General features: G+C 50.5%; 1 protein-coding gene across 4 annotated transcripts in view; it reads left to right on the top strand.

Annotated features, from left to right (window-relative positions):
• The first annotated feature begins 6232 nt into the window (after positions 1-6232).
• TPST2 (tyrosylprotein sulfotransferase 2) overlaps positions 6233-13419 on the top strand; it is a 56296-nt gene continuing 49109 nt past the window's right edge. For 2 of the 4 annotated variants that reach the window (XR_012325240.1, XM_073790266.1), the window contains exon 1: positions 6233-6319. The gene's annotated coding sequence lies outside the window, so the exon portion shown is untranslated. The remainder of the gene's footprint in view (positions 6320-13419) is intronic. The other 2 variants (XR_012325241.1, XM_033837106.2) reach the window with 2 other exon arrangements.

The following is a 13419-nucleotide window of genomic DNA, read 5'->3' as shown; positions in this document are numbered from 1 at the left end:
TGTGGAAAACAGGCATCATATGGTATAGATAGAAAGCAGTCATATAAGTAAATACAATTTAAAAAGGCCAAGTATTGAATTCTCAGCAGACACCACCGCTTGCTGAAGGTTTTAGCCTGCATCCTGCTTGCTCTTTGACAAAATGGGTGATTAGCAAGCGTCAGAGAGAGGTCTGAAAGACACGCTTGCCCAAACTGACATGTTTCTCCCTGATTTAATCAAAGAAGAGTAAAAAGAGGCTTATTTCCTTGTATCTGATTTAGTGTTATTTAATCCTGGGTCCAAGTTCCACCTAGAATCATCTCTCCTGCTACAAATGGCACATGCCCTGCTCTGGAAATCTCCATCAGGCAGTATTGACTCCTGAGTCAACAAGTAGCATTGATTGATGTTATTAACCATTAATCTATGCAGAAAGCCTAGGGGAGCTGTTGCCATGGATACCTTCCTGGAGGAGGGGATATTTGAAGGGGGTCTTGAAGGATGGACTAGGAGCTTGCCTGGTGGCGAATGAGGGAGATGACATCCCAGGCAGAGCAAACAGTATGGTCCCTGCTACCCCATATGGCACCTTTGTGCAAATGATAAAAAGATGCTACTTTCTCAGGACATTTGACGGCCATCTGCCAGAAAGTATTGGAATAAATCTGTGATGTCTACGATGTCATTATGGTACCCTTGTGCAGTGCCCAACCTGCACAGCTGTACTCGGCAGCCGTGGAGCAACATGCGCAAAGGCACAGAGGCTGAGAGAGCTTGTGGTGGGTCCAAGCTTATTAAGGTGGGAGGAGTAGTTTGGTGGTTGTGTGGATGGATGTCAGGGGTGGGAAGGGAATGCTAAGTGTGGCAGAAGAGGAAGCCGGAAAGAAAAGTGGGGCCTCATGACACCCCGCTCCGTGGTTTTGCTGAGCTTCAAAGTTGAAGCACCACCTCCGATCTTACCTTCTGAGACATGCATTTTCCATCTTCTTCCCACCCTAGTTCTCCCAACATCCACTCTCCAGTTTGACCAGCATCTTGTGTTAGAAGACAGGCTGTCTTGTCTTGGACCAGAAGATAGGATTCCTGGGTAGGAATCAGGAGATATGGGTGTCAGTCCTGCTCTACTGCTAGAAGCTACCAAGTGTTGGGCAAATCACTTCCACTCCCGGGGACTTATTCTTCTCATCTGTAAAATGACAGCTCCAATGTCCATCCAGCCTCAAGATTCTGATGCTGGGATTCTATGGTTCCAAAGTTCTGTGATTCTCCAAGATTCTGTAATTTATGTCTAAGTGTCCACCATTCTCTGATTCTGGTGTCAGGCTACATAGATTCCCATCCTCGATTCCTAAGGTGTGTGAGGGCAGCTCTAAAATTCTACTGTGGTGGAATCACACAAAACCAACTTTCACATTTCTTCAATGCTAAGACTTCATCGATGGCAAGATGCTCCATGATTTTATGATTTGAGAAAGAAAAAGAGAATTACTATCCATTCAAATATAACACAGCTGCTTTCTGATCACTTAGAATTTTTATTTCGTCCTTATTGAAAGAACTATTTAAAACTTACTTAGACATAACTTTTTCAGTGTGTCAATCTTGTGAGTCCTATAAAAGAAAAACACAATAGGGGACTTCCCTGGTGGTCCAGTGGTTAAGAATCTGCCTTCCAAAGCAGGGGACACGGGTTCGATCCCTAGTCTGGGAACTAAGATCCCACATGCCGCAGGGCCTGCACGCCGCAACTACTGAGCCCATGTGCCACAACTAGAGAGCCCACGTGTCACAACTACAAAGCCCACGTGTCACAACTACAAAGCCCACGCACTCTGGAGCCCGTGCGTCACAATGAAGAGCCCGTGCGCCACAACTAAGACCCAATGCAGCCATAAATAAGTAAATAAATATTTAAAAAAAGAAAAACACAATAGACATCCACCAATGAAGTGAGTCCTTAAGTTTTTTGCATTCATAGTCTAGACCTTCCAGATTGCTTTCAACTCAAAGCTGTTGATGTCCTTATTTTCTCACAGGTGTTATATAAAAAATATGCACATTAGCATTGCTGAAATAATATACACACTTGGCAAAACAAACCAACATAACTTGGAAGAAAATAACAAAGCGATTATTTTATATTTAATTTGTTTTATCCATACATTTATGTAACTTTTGCTACTGAATTTATGAATAAATAAAACACGGTAATAGAAAACAGAGAACAAATAAAAATTACAAGCAAAAATAAGTAACAAAGATAAAAAGAAACAAGTAAAAGAAAAGAACATCTAAAAGGACCAGGAGTGTGACATGAGAGTTATAAGCCTATTGTTCCTTCCGTGGGTCCTGGTTCCAAAACGTCTCTTGAAATGTGAGCATCTCACCACCTGGAACAGAATTTCAGAGCTTAAATATGTGACATATTTGCCTCAAAACAGAAACTTTCAGTTTCGACTTCATCAGGTGCTCAGCAGAAGGGATGATGGGTACGATGCTGGGCGATAGCAGTAGAGCTGGACTTGATTGAGTGGCCGTGGTGCCCACAGCCTTCTCGGGGGCTTCTCAGCGCTGTTTTGATTCTGCATGAGTTTTGCTGTAAATGCTGGCTTCAGGATGCATTGCCTGGGCAAGCTGGGACATCACCATGTTTCCACGCTAGATCTCAGCTCATGAATCTTTGAGTCTCAGGCCTTTGGGAAAATAAAGCACCTTGGTTATGGAACATCATCTCGCACCCACAGTGACCGGAGGCAGCCCACAGCCTTTTGGGCATAGAGACATGGACACAAAGTCAGCGATGTGTGTGCAAGAGCAGGATGGGGACGGAAGGACCACCTGAGGCGTGATCCCTTTTGTGCCAGCGCTAGATGGTGATGGATACACAGCAACTGAGTTTTGGAAAGAGGGCATGGTGCCAGGGTGCCCTGAGGAGGTTCTAGAGAGATGAGCATATTTTTAGGGCCATGTTGCCATGACAGCCAGTCATCTGGATCAAGAACCCAAGATCAGGGTACTTTATGAAGCCTGGGTACCCAACTAGGAAGGATAACCCCACATCCTTCCAGCAAGAGGAGGGAACCTGCCCCTCTATCCTAGCTTCCTGCCTGCTGCTGGACCACCTCCTTCCCCCACTGTCCTGAGTTTGCATCTCAGCTCTGACATTTACTAGCTCTTGCCCTTGGTCGAGCCCAGTTACCTGATGGAGCCTCTGTTTCCTCATCTGTAAAACGGGAGTAATGGTAATAAAATCTTGGAGGTTGTTGGAAGGAGTAAATGATTAGCTTGAATGTAATTCTTATAAGGTGCTTAGAGCATAGCAAGCATCTGAATCATCATCGGCATCATCTTCTTGAATGTCAGAGGTGGAAAGGGGTTTACAATCCACGTGATTGATTGATTGATTGATTTAGCCACACCGTGCAGCATGCAGGATCTTAGTTCCCTGACCAGGGATCGAACTTGTGCCCCCTGCATTGAGAGCTCAGAGTCTTAACCACTGGACCACCAGGAAGTCCCAGAATCCACATGCTTTATGCTACATTTATTCTTCCTGCTTTCGATGAATATTGACTGAGGGGCTCCCACATGCCAGGCTTTGTCTAGAAGCTGGGGAGACAGGTTGGGGAAGAGAGAAGAGGCCCCTGACCCAGTTGTTCACAGGCTGGAGGAGCAAACAGTAATGAGCTCGTTCATCTGCCTTCAACGTCACATCAATTTCCCCGGCTGCCTGGTCCAGTGCCCGTCTCATCAGGACATTTGCCAGGGGTGGGGAGGTGGGGTTAGGCTTCCTCAAGGCGGGGACAGCCAGCTTGAGACCTGAGGGGGTTCGCTGAGTTGGGGTGCTGAGAGGAGAGGTGCAACCTAGAAAACAGGCAATCATTCTGGTCCCCTTCTTTAGCGCCGCCGCTGAGATCTGCCAGTTCTGTCTTCCAGACATCTCTGGAGCCCGAACACAACCCTATGTCCCCAGCCCCACCTGGGTTGACCAGCTTCCCCTGGAGAATTTTAACAGCCTTCAAACCAGTCTCCCTGCCTGTCCTCTTCTGCACAATAGCCAGAGGATCTCTGCAGAAAGCAAAGCTGGCACGTCCTTCCCCTGCTGAACGCCTTCCATATCTCTCCACCTCTGCAAGATAAAGTCCTGACTCCTTCTAGCCCACAAAGCCCCGCAGCATCAGCCCCCGCAGACCCCCGCAACCTCCTCTCACCCGCCCCACATCCTGTCCACTCTGCACTTCATGCAGGGCCCCTTGACAAAGGTCCTTCCTGCCAGACCTTTGCACCTGCGGGGCCCTGTGATTAGCACAATCTCCTATGAACCCTCAGTCGTGCTTCAGGCCTCAGTGTAAACACCCCCGGCCCTCCCTCCTGGGACCAGGTTGATCACCCTGTTCCCAACTCCACCATGCTTGTTGGAGGGTCCAGATTACCCCAACTGGATGCAGGACCCTAGACCTCCTGTTACCTGCTGACTCCCAACGCCCAGCACAGGGCGCTCAGGAAATGCATGTTGCTAGAATGTTCTTAAACACATGCCCCATTCAGACCTCTTCCTTTGATCTCCATTTCTCCACCCAGAAAGGGACATTATAAAACATCCAGCAGGGCTACCCCATAGTGAGTCATACAAAGCCTGTGATACGTGCACAATAAACACTATATAACATTATTCCGTTGTTTCCAGGCCAGTAACAGCTGGCTGCATGGAAGCAGGCGATTTCATTTTGTCAGTTCCAGCACTTTGTACAGGGCAGGTACTATTTATTAGACATATAGATGAATGAATTAATGAGCTATGAATAAACACATGGTTGGCCATGGACAAAAGACTTCACATCTGTATGTCATCTTTTCCTTATCTGTAAGATGGGGATGATAATAGACGTCTCACAAGGTTATTAAAGGTTTAAGTGTGTAAATATAGAGTGCTTAGAGCAATGCCTAAATAGTATGTAATTATATAGATATACTATAAAGGTAATTATATATATATATATGCATTTGCTGTTATGGTGGTAACTACTATAGAAATTTATTTTATTTTTTGTTTTAATTTTTTAAAATTAATTTATTTTTGGCTGTGTTGGGTCTTCGTTGCTGCACGCGGCACTTCTCTAGTTGCGGCGAGCAGAGGCTACTCTTTGTTGTGGTGCGCAGGCTTCTCATTGCGGTGGCTTCTCTTGTTGTAAAGCACGGGCTCTGGGCACGTGGGCTCAGTAATTGTGGCTCGTGGGCTCTAGAGCATAGCCTCAGTAGTTGTGGCACATGGGCTTAGTTGCTCCGTGGCATGTGGGATCTTCCGGGACCAGGGCTCGAACCCGTTTCCCCTGTGTTGGCAGGCGGATTCTTAACCACTGCGCCACCATGGAAGTCCTAGAAATTTATTTTAAATAGGTAATATATACAAATGGTTAAAAAAAAAAAAATTCAAAAAGAACAAAGGTTCACAGTGAGAAGTAAGCCTTCATCCTTTCCTCCCCTTCCTTCAGGTATTCAATGCATATGCATATGATGCATAGATAGATCTATTATCTTCCCAGTTTTACAGACGGAGAAACAGAGGCACAGAGAGGTTGGACCGAGTTGAGCTCTACCAGCCTGGAGTTTTATTTTATTCTTATCTAACAGGGTTTCTCAACCCTGCACTACTGACATTTTAGGCTGGATGGCTTTTGGTTGGCAGGGTGGAGGGCTGTCCTGATCATTGTACGATGTTTAGCAGCATCCCAGGCCTCTATCCACTAGATTCCAGTAGAAACGTATCCCCTCCAACCCCCCAGTTGTGACAACCCAAAATGTCTTCAGACATTGCCAAATGTCATCCTGGGAGGTTGGTGGCCCGCAGGGCGAAATCACACCCTCCTTGAGAACCAGTGATGTATATGAATTGTATGATAGCCCTTCTCAGTTTTCCTTTTGTTTCCTACAGACAGTAGCATTAAAACTCTCTGCTCAGGGTCTAGTTTTCTTCTTTTACACCACTTCTTGGCGATCATTCCACTCCCCTGCTTGTAGACAGAGGGAACTTCTCTTAAGCAGAGTAGTAGCAGGGGGTGGGGAAAGCGATGAGCTGCCCGCCCTGTGGGTAAGCCGGCCGGCCGACCAGAGTTTCCGGGGCGGGCAGTCAGCTGCCATGGACGCCCCGCCCCACAGCGCGGTCTGGAGGCGGGACGGGGGGCGCGGGGAGCGGCCGTGGGCGGACCTGGGGGCGGGACCACGTCTCGGACCGCCCCCGTGCGACGTCACGGCGCCATGGTCCCGCCTCCCCCGGCCGGGGCGGCTGGCGAGCGCTGAGTCGCTGGGGACGCGGGGCTGCCGCGCCGTGCCTCTCGTGGTAGGTGTCTCCGGGGCAGGGAGGGGGGGGCCTGGGCTGCAGCTCCCGGCAGGGGGCCGCCTGCGGGTCGGCCTCGGGCGGCGGGGAGCCCTCGGCCCTCGCAGCTTCTTCCCGGGCCCGGCGCAGCTGCTCGGGTTCCGCGGCTGGGTGCTGGTAGGGAGGCGGCGCGGGCGGGCGGGAGGTTCGCGGATTCTCACCCGCCCGGCGCTGCGAGCGCTTTCCCCTGGGTGCGGCGGACACCCGGCCCCCGTGACCGCGATTCTCGCTTCGGACCTTGCGCGGGGGAGACGCTCAGCGTGCGTGTGTTTTGGGGGGGAGGCGGCGTGTCTCCGCTGTCTGAGCCCCGGACCCCTCCCCGGCGCGCCCCACACGCGGGCGCCTGGACGCTCGGGGGACGCGTTGAAGTTAACTTGCAGCTGCTGTGGAGTTACGAGGCGTATCTAAAGTGAAGGGGTTGGGGGTAGGAAATCGCTGCCTGGGGAGGGGGGCGCCGAGAGCATGGGATAGGGGCAGCCCTGGTGAACTTGGGGGTCACCCGCAAGGAGGGGGGGCGGAATTTGACCAGAGGATCCCACCGCCCAGTAACCTCCCCTTCTCAGTGTGCACAGCTGAACGGGAGATGCCTTGTGAAGCTGGGACGTGAGTGGCAGCAAGGGAAAGGGGGCTTGGTCACCAAGGTTGGGCACGCCTGACCTGGCAAAGCCTGTTATTATTATGTGGGACAGAGGTCGAGGTCTGGCTTTTCCACTCAAAGGCTGGTCCCCTCGGGAGGAAGGGTGGGAACCATCCGATTGAGTGCAGTAGTTAGAAGGGCTGATCACCTTGTCTACTTCCCCTTTTACAGACGGGGAAACTGAGGCTCAGAGAGGTCTTGTGCCCACGGCCCTAGGTCCAACAGCTAGGATGTGGCAGAGCTGAAACTCACCCTTATGAGGCAGAGCTGAAACTCACCCTTAGGACCCCTGACTTTATGCGTCTTATAGAGGTGTTGGGGCAGGAGGGCTGGTAAACTCCTACTCATCCTTCAGAAGCCTCCTTGGGCAGCACCTCCTCCTGGAAGCCTTCCCTGGCACTCCCCAGGCATTGTTGGGTGCTTCGTGTTTTGAATCCCACAGATGTATCTGGCCCTTTCCCTCACTTATTAACCTCTTTGCAGGTCTGTCCCCCATTCTGGGCTGTGGGCACCTCTCCCCATATCCCATCTCAAATCCCTTCATTCAGCTGCATGTCTAGATGGTTAGGCCAAGCTTCTGTGTTTGGACAAATTTTGGTGTGACTCACTCTGGTTTAGTAGTGATGTGGCCTGGGCAAGGCATTCCCCCTCACTCAGCCTCAGTTTCCATGACTGTGAAATCGGGTTTATTGTGTCATTTATAAATGAACCGTTTTAACTCGTCGAATCCCAATTGTATAATATTGATACTATTGTTTACTTAATATATATATCACCTTTTTTAAAATCTCATGTAATTTTTTTATAGTAGCCTTATTGCGATGTAACTCATATGCCATACAGTTCACCCTTTTAAAGTATTTAATTTAGTGGTTTTTAGGATTTTCAGAGTTGTGCAACCGTCACCACTGTCTAATTTTAGAACATTTTCATCACCCAAAAGGAAACCCTGGGCCCATCAGTGGTCACTCCCAGTCCCCCCACCCCCCCACCCCAGCCCCTGGCAACCACTAATCTACTTTCCACCTCTGTGGATTTGCCTGTGCTGGACATTTCCTATAAATGGAATCATGCACTACGGCCTTTTGTGATTGGTGCTCTTCACTTAGAATGTTTCCAGCGTTTGTCCGTATGCTAGTATGCAGTACTTCATTACTATTTTATTTCAGCATTTCATTCTTTTTAGTGGCTGAATAATATTCCATTGTATGGTTATACCACATTTTATTTATCAGTTGTTGGACATTTGGGTTGTTGCCACTTACGGGGCTGTTACGAGTAGTGCTGCTGTGAGCATTCGTGTACAAGTCATTGTGTGGCGTATGTTTTCAGTTCTCTGGGGTACAGCCCTAGGAGTGGAATTGGGGGGTCATATGATAATTCTGTGTTCCACCTTTTGAGGAACTGCTAAAACATTTTCCAAAGCAGCTTCACCATTTTATAATCCCAGCAGCAGCAGATGAGGGTTGGGGTATAATCTTAAACAAATTTAGTCTTCAGCAGTCCTAATCTTTGAAATCAGGGGCTTTGATGTGCTAGTTAGAAATTAACGTACATGAAACTAACACACATGAAATTAAACTCCTCCTTAGCAGAGTAACTGGGAATGCCTCTGGAACCATCAGTTAGGGAAACAGATCAAGCCTGTGGGCCTCTTAGCTGAGGTACGTGTGCACTGTGGCCCTTCTGTTCCTGAGCGGGACCAGAGGAGGCCATGAGGAACCCAGGGGCTCGCGGTGGCCAACCCAGGACCCAGCACAGGATCTGGTGGTGCCTTTAGGGACTTCTGCATGGGATGAAGGTAAAGCGGGGGCGGGGACAGCTCAGACCTTCCCACACCAGGCCAGCGGGGGTCCTTTGACAGCTGAGGCTCCATGTGGAGGCCAGGGAGACCCTTGGTGGGTTTCCTAGACTGCAACCCTAAGGGAAGGCCTGTCCCTTGGCTCGGAAGTGGGGTCTGGTCCTGCCTGTGTTCCACCCCCTACACTATGCTCATTCTGAAGGTGACCTCCTCTGGTGGCCATGTGGTTCCCTTAGATATACCCTAAGTGAGCCACTGCTTATTTCCAGAGCTGCCACCCCTAGGCCTGAGGACAGCAGTCCTGAGCGACAGATGCCCCACCCGTGACACGCTGGACACACACACACCCCCGTCCCTCCTCTCGGGTGTCGTCCCCCCACCTGGGACGCCCACCTCTTCCCACATGCTCTTTGCCTTCCATGAGGCCAGGCTGCAGGGAAGATCCTTGGTCAGAGGGTGGCAGCATCACAGGATAACAAAGGGGCTTGAAGGTCATCCGTTCTTCACGAGGTTCAACCTATAACCTGCTGGTTCGGGAACTTCAACCAGCCTTGGGCTCTGCGTTCCCGGGTCCCAGCCACCGGCCTCCTCCCACCTGGGCAGCTGCCCTTTGGGAGGGCTGTGGAGACCAGGCCTTCTGGTGGCCGTGTCCAGCCCCTCCTGCTTTATTCACTTGTGCATACTTTCACTCTCTTGGCCTTTTAAAGTCCCGATTTCCTGTGCACGAAGAAGGCAGCCTGGGGAAACGGAAACAGGGTTGAGGAGGCTAGTCAAGGGGCTGCCCCTTGCTGGGCCTCAGTGTACCCTGCTGGGGAATGGGCATGGACTGAATGCAGTACCACTTTGGGAATCATAAAGTGTTCAGATGCTTTATCGACGTGACTCTGTGGATCAATTTGTAGCAGGAGTGGCAGGTCAGAAGTGGCTGGTATTGACGACTTGAAAGCCCGTGTGTGGCCTGTGTGGCTTTGATTTGCCCTGTGGCGGCGTGGAAGCTTCTCTGGGTAGCTGGCTCCTGGCCTCCCCACTTAACGCCCGTTCCTACTGCCTGCAAAGCCCCTTGCTCTCTGCAGACACATCCACCCTGAATGGGGCTGCTCCAGAGAAGGTTCTGGGATGCCTGCCCCTTCCCATGCCCCTGCTTGGGTCTCCTCCACCCTGGGCTGCTGCGGCCCGAGGACGATTTGTGGGAATGATTCATTCAGAGCAGCCCGAGAGCTGGGCCAAAAATTGCAGGGAAGGACCGAAGAGGGCAGTGCCCACGTGCCCTGGGGGACATCTGGGGCTGCCGCCTGGAGAAGCTGCTTGTTATCCTGCATGCTCAGAAGGTGGGCAGCAAGGGCAGGGCAGCTGCCCTGGCTGCCAAGTGAATTTTGCATCAACCAGACTTTTGACCCACGTGGCTGTAGCCAGAAGGTGGGCAGGTGGCCAGAAAGTGGGCTTGGGTGATAGCATCCTCCAGGGCTCAGGCCTGTGTTAGAATCCGGCCAGTCCACTTAGGGGCAATGGGTCTGGGTTCCCTAGCTGCCTTCCTATGCCTCAGTTTTCTCATCTGCAGAATAGAAGCGCAAATGGGACCTACCTCCTGCAGTTGTTGACGGGAGGGATTGGGGATAAAGTATTGGGGTTGGCCAAAATATTCGTTCAGGTTTTTCCGTAACTTTTTTTTCTTAATTTTATTTTATTTATTTATTTTTATTTTTGGCCGCATTGGGTCTTCGTTGCTGCACACAGGCTTTCTCTAGTTGTGGCGAGCGGGGGCTACTCTTCATTGCGGTGCGCAGGCTTCTCATTGCGGTGGCTTCTCTTGTTGCGGAGCTTGGGCTGTAGGCGCACAGGCTTCAGTAGCTGTGGCACTCAGGCTCCGTAGTTGTGGCTCGCGGACTCTATAGCGCAGGCTCAGTAATTGTGGTGCACGGACTTAGTTGCTCTGCGGCATGTGGGATCTTCCCGGACCAGGGCTTGAACCCATGTCCCCTGCATTGGCAGGCGGATTCTTAACCAATGCGCTACCAGGGAAGTCCTGTTCCGTAACATCTTATGGAAAAACTCAAACGAACTTTTTCGCCAACCTAATACCTACCCTTCTGTCGGGCAAAATGCAAGACCCCAAGGTCAGACAGGATCTTCAGAGACACTTGAACGTGTCCCTTTGTGAGCCTCGGCTTCCCCATCTGTCCAGAGGCAATAATTATAAATAAAATGTCAACAGGGCTTACTGGGTGCCAGGCAATGTTCTAGGTACTTTATGTACTTGAACTCATTTAATTCTCCCAGCAGCCCTCTGAGATGTACACGCTGAGGCACAGAGAGGTGAAGTAATTTGCATAAGGTCACCCAGCTAGGAAGTGGGAGAGACAGGGTTTGAATCCAGAGTCTACACTCTTGATTTTCATCTTACCCCCTTCTTGATACCCTGTCTCAATGCCTAGTACACAGAAAATGCTCAGAAAATGTCAGTTGCTATTATTACATTATTATAGAATTATTCTTACATATTATATGATTGTAAAATTATGTTATTAATAATTGTTCATCCCTTTTCCTGCCTCTTTGCCCACATTCTTTCCTGGACGGACAGAACAAGCAGGGTTCTTGGCTTGTGAAGACTAGATTCCTACCCCCCTCCCCAATGTCCCCCCACTCCCCCCACTCTCATGAGCAGTTGGGGGCTGGACAAGAGCTTGGAGGCAACTGAGTCCCAGCTCTGCTTCCACATTGCTGTGTGACATTGGGCAAGGTGCTTCCCCTCTCTGAGACTCAGTTTCCCCACCTGTGAAATGGGCAGGTAGGGCTGTAGCAAGCTGCTAGTCAATGGCTTTGCCCTGCAGGTTGGTTTTTGTGTAGCTCCCACAGTGCTGTATTTTATTTTATTTTAATTAATTTTTATTGGACTGTAGTTGCTTTACAATGTTGTGATAGCTTCTGCTGAACAGCAAAATGAATCAGCCATACATATACATATATCCCCTCCATTTAGGACCCTACCAGTGCATTAAGTAGAGTTCCCTGTGCTATACAGTATGTTCCCATCAGTTGTCTATGTTATACATAGTATCAATAATGTATATGTGTCAATCCCAATCTAGTGCTGTACTTTTTTTTTTTTTTTTTTTTTGCGGTACGCGGACCTCTCACTGTTGTGGCCTCTCCCGTTGCAGAGCACAGGCTCCGGACGCACAGGCCCAGCGGCCATGGCTCACGGGCCTAGCGCTCTGCAGCATGTGGGATCTTCCCGGACCAGGGCACGAACCTGCGTCCCCTGCATTGGCAGGCGGATTCCCAACCACTGCGCCACCAGGGAAGCCCCTAGTGCTGTATTTTAAAACGAGAAAACATTCAAATATTTTTAGAGAATAATTCCAGTATCTCACTTCTTATGGAAACTCAAGAGCTTGGGCCAAACTAGAGTGGCTTGAAGCTGGCGTATCGATGGCCTGGGCTGTCCTGGTCGCTCCCCACGGTCCCCTGGCCCCGAGAGCCCCCTGGCCCAGTGCACACCTTCAGGGCTCTGAGGACACCAGGGACCTGTCTGGGTGTCACTTGAACAAGCAGATCCGTTGCTTTAAAAAATAATATAGGGCGTCCCTGGTGGTGCAGTGGTTAAGAATCTGCCTGCCAATGCAGGGGACACAGGTTCGAGCCCTGGTCCGGGAAGATCCCACATGCCGCAGAACAACTAAGCCCGTGCGCCACAACTACTGAGCCTGCGCTCTAGAGCCTGTGAGCCACAACTACTGAAGCCCACGCACTACAGCTACTAAAGCCTGAGCGCCCTAGAGCCCATGCTCCGCAACAAGAGAAGCCACCGCGATGAGAAGCGCACACACCGCAATGAAGGGTAGCCGCTGCTCACCGCAACTAGAGAAAGCCCACGCGCAGCAACAAAGACCCAACACAGCCAAAATGATTAATTAATTATTTTAAAAAGAAAGTTAAAAAAAAATTGATATATATATTTTAAACCACTGGTTTTGATGTTCTCCAGGAGTCTTTCCAGCTCTGCTTTTCTAGGTTATTGGAGGCTGTCTGAGGCCTCTGATACCTCTTCTGCCACTGTAAACCCTCAAGGCTTTTAACACACCCTTGTCCCCATCCCACACTCCCCGGGTGAGGAGCCCCTGTCTCTGGGCCCCAGGGTCCCGCCTTACCTGGTCCAGGTCCCTGCTTAACCCACAGAGCTATTTGGGGCCGGCCGAGGTGGGCACTGGTGGGTGTGTGTCTGTGTACCAGCGCATCCACACCAGCTGCACAGCTGCTGGGACACCATCCCATACCCTCTCCCTGTCCTCACAGGGTACCAGGGAGACATTTTTGTTATTGACAACTCCATTTCCTGGAAACTGAGACTCGAGTCACTTTCCCAAGGTCACACAGGCCTGAAGTGACAACACCGGGATTCGAACCCAGATCTGCCCAACTCCACTGGCTGCCCGAGCGAGTCATCCATCCATCCCATCACTGCATGGAGAGCCGCGGAGTGATGTCTGCAGTAATTGGCGTGTCCCCTGCACCTGGCCCTGGGCCTGGGTCATACTGGGCACTCAGTAACTTGCTGAACCTGTAGGGACATGCTACAGGTTCTCAGCTAGAGGCTGGGTGCAGGATTCAGGAAGCCACCAGCTC

Source organism: Tursiops truncatus, chromosome 13 (assembly GCF_011762595.2).
Source record: "Tursiops truncatus isolate mTurTru1 chromosome 13, mTurTru1.mat.Y, whole genome shotgun sequence".
NCBI lineage: Eukaryota > Metazoa > Chordata > Mammalia > Artiodactyla > Delphinidae > Tursiops > Tursiops truncatus.
This window is presented reverse-complemented; position numbering and strand designations above follow the sequence as displayed.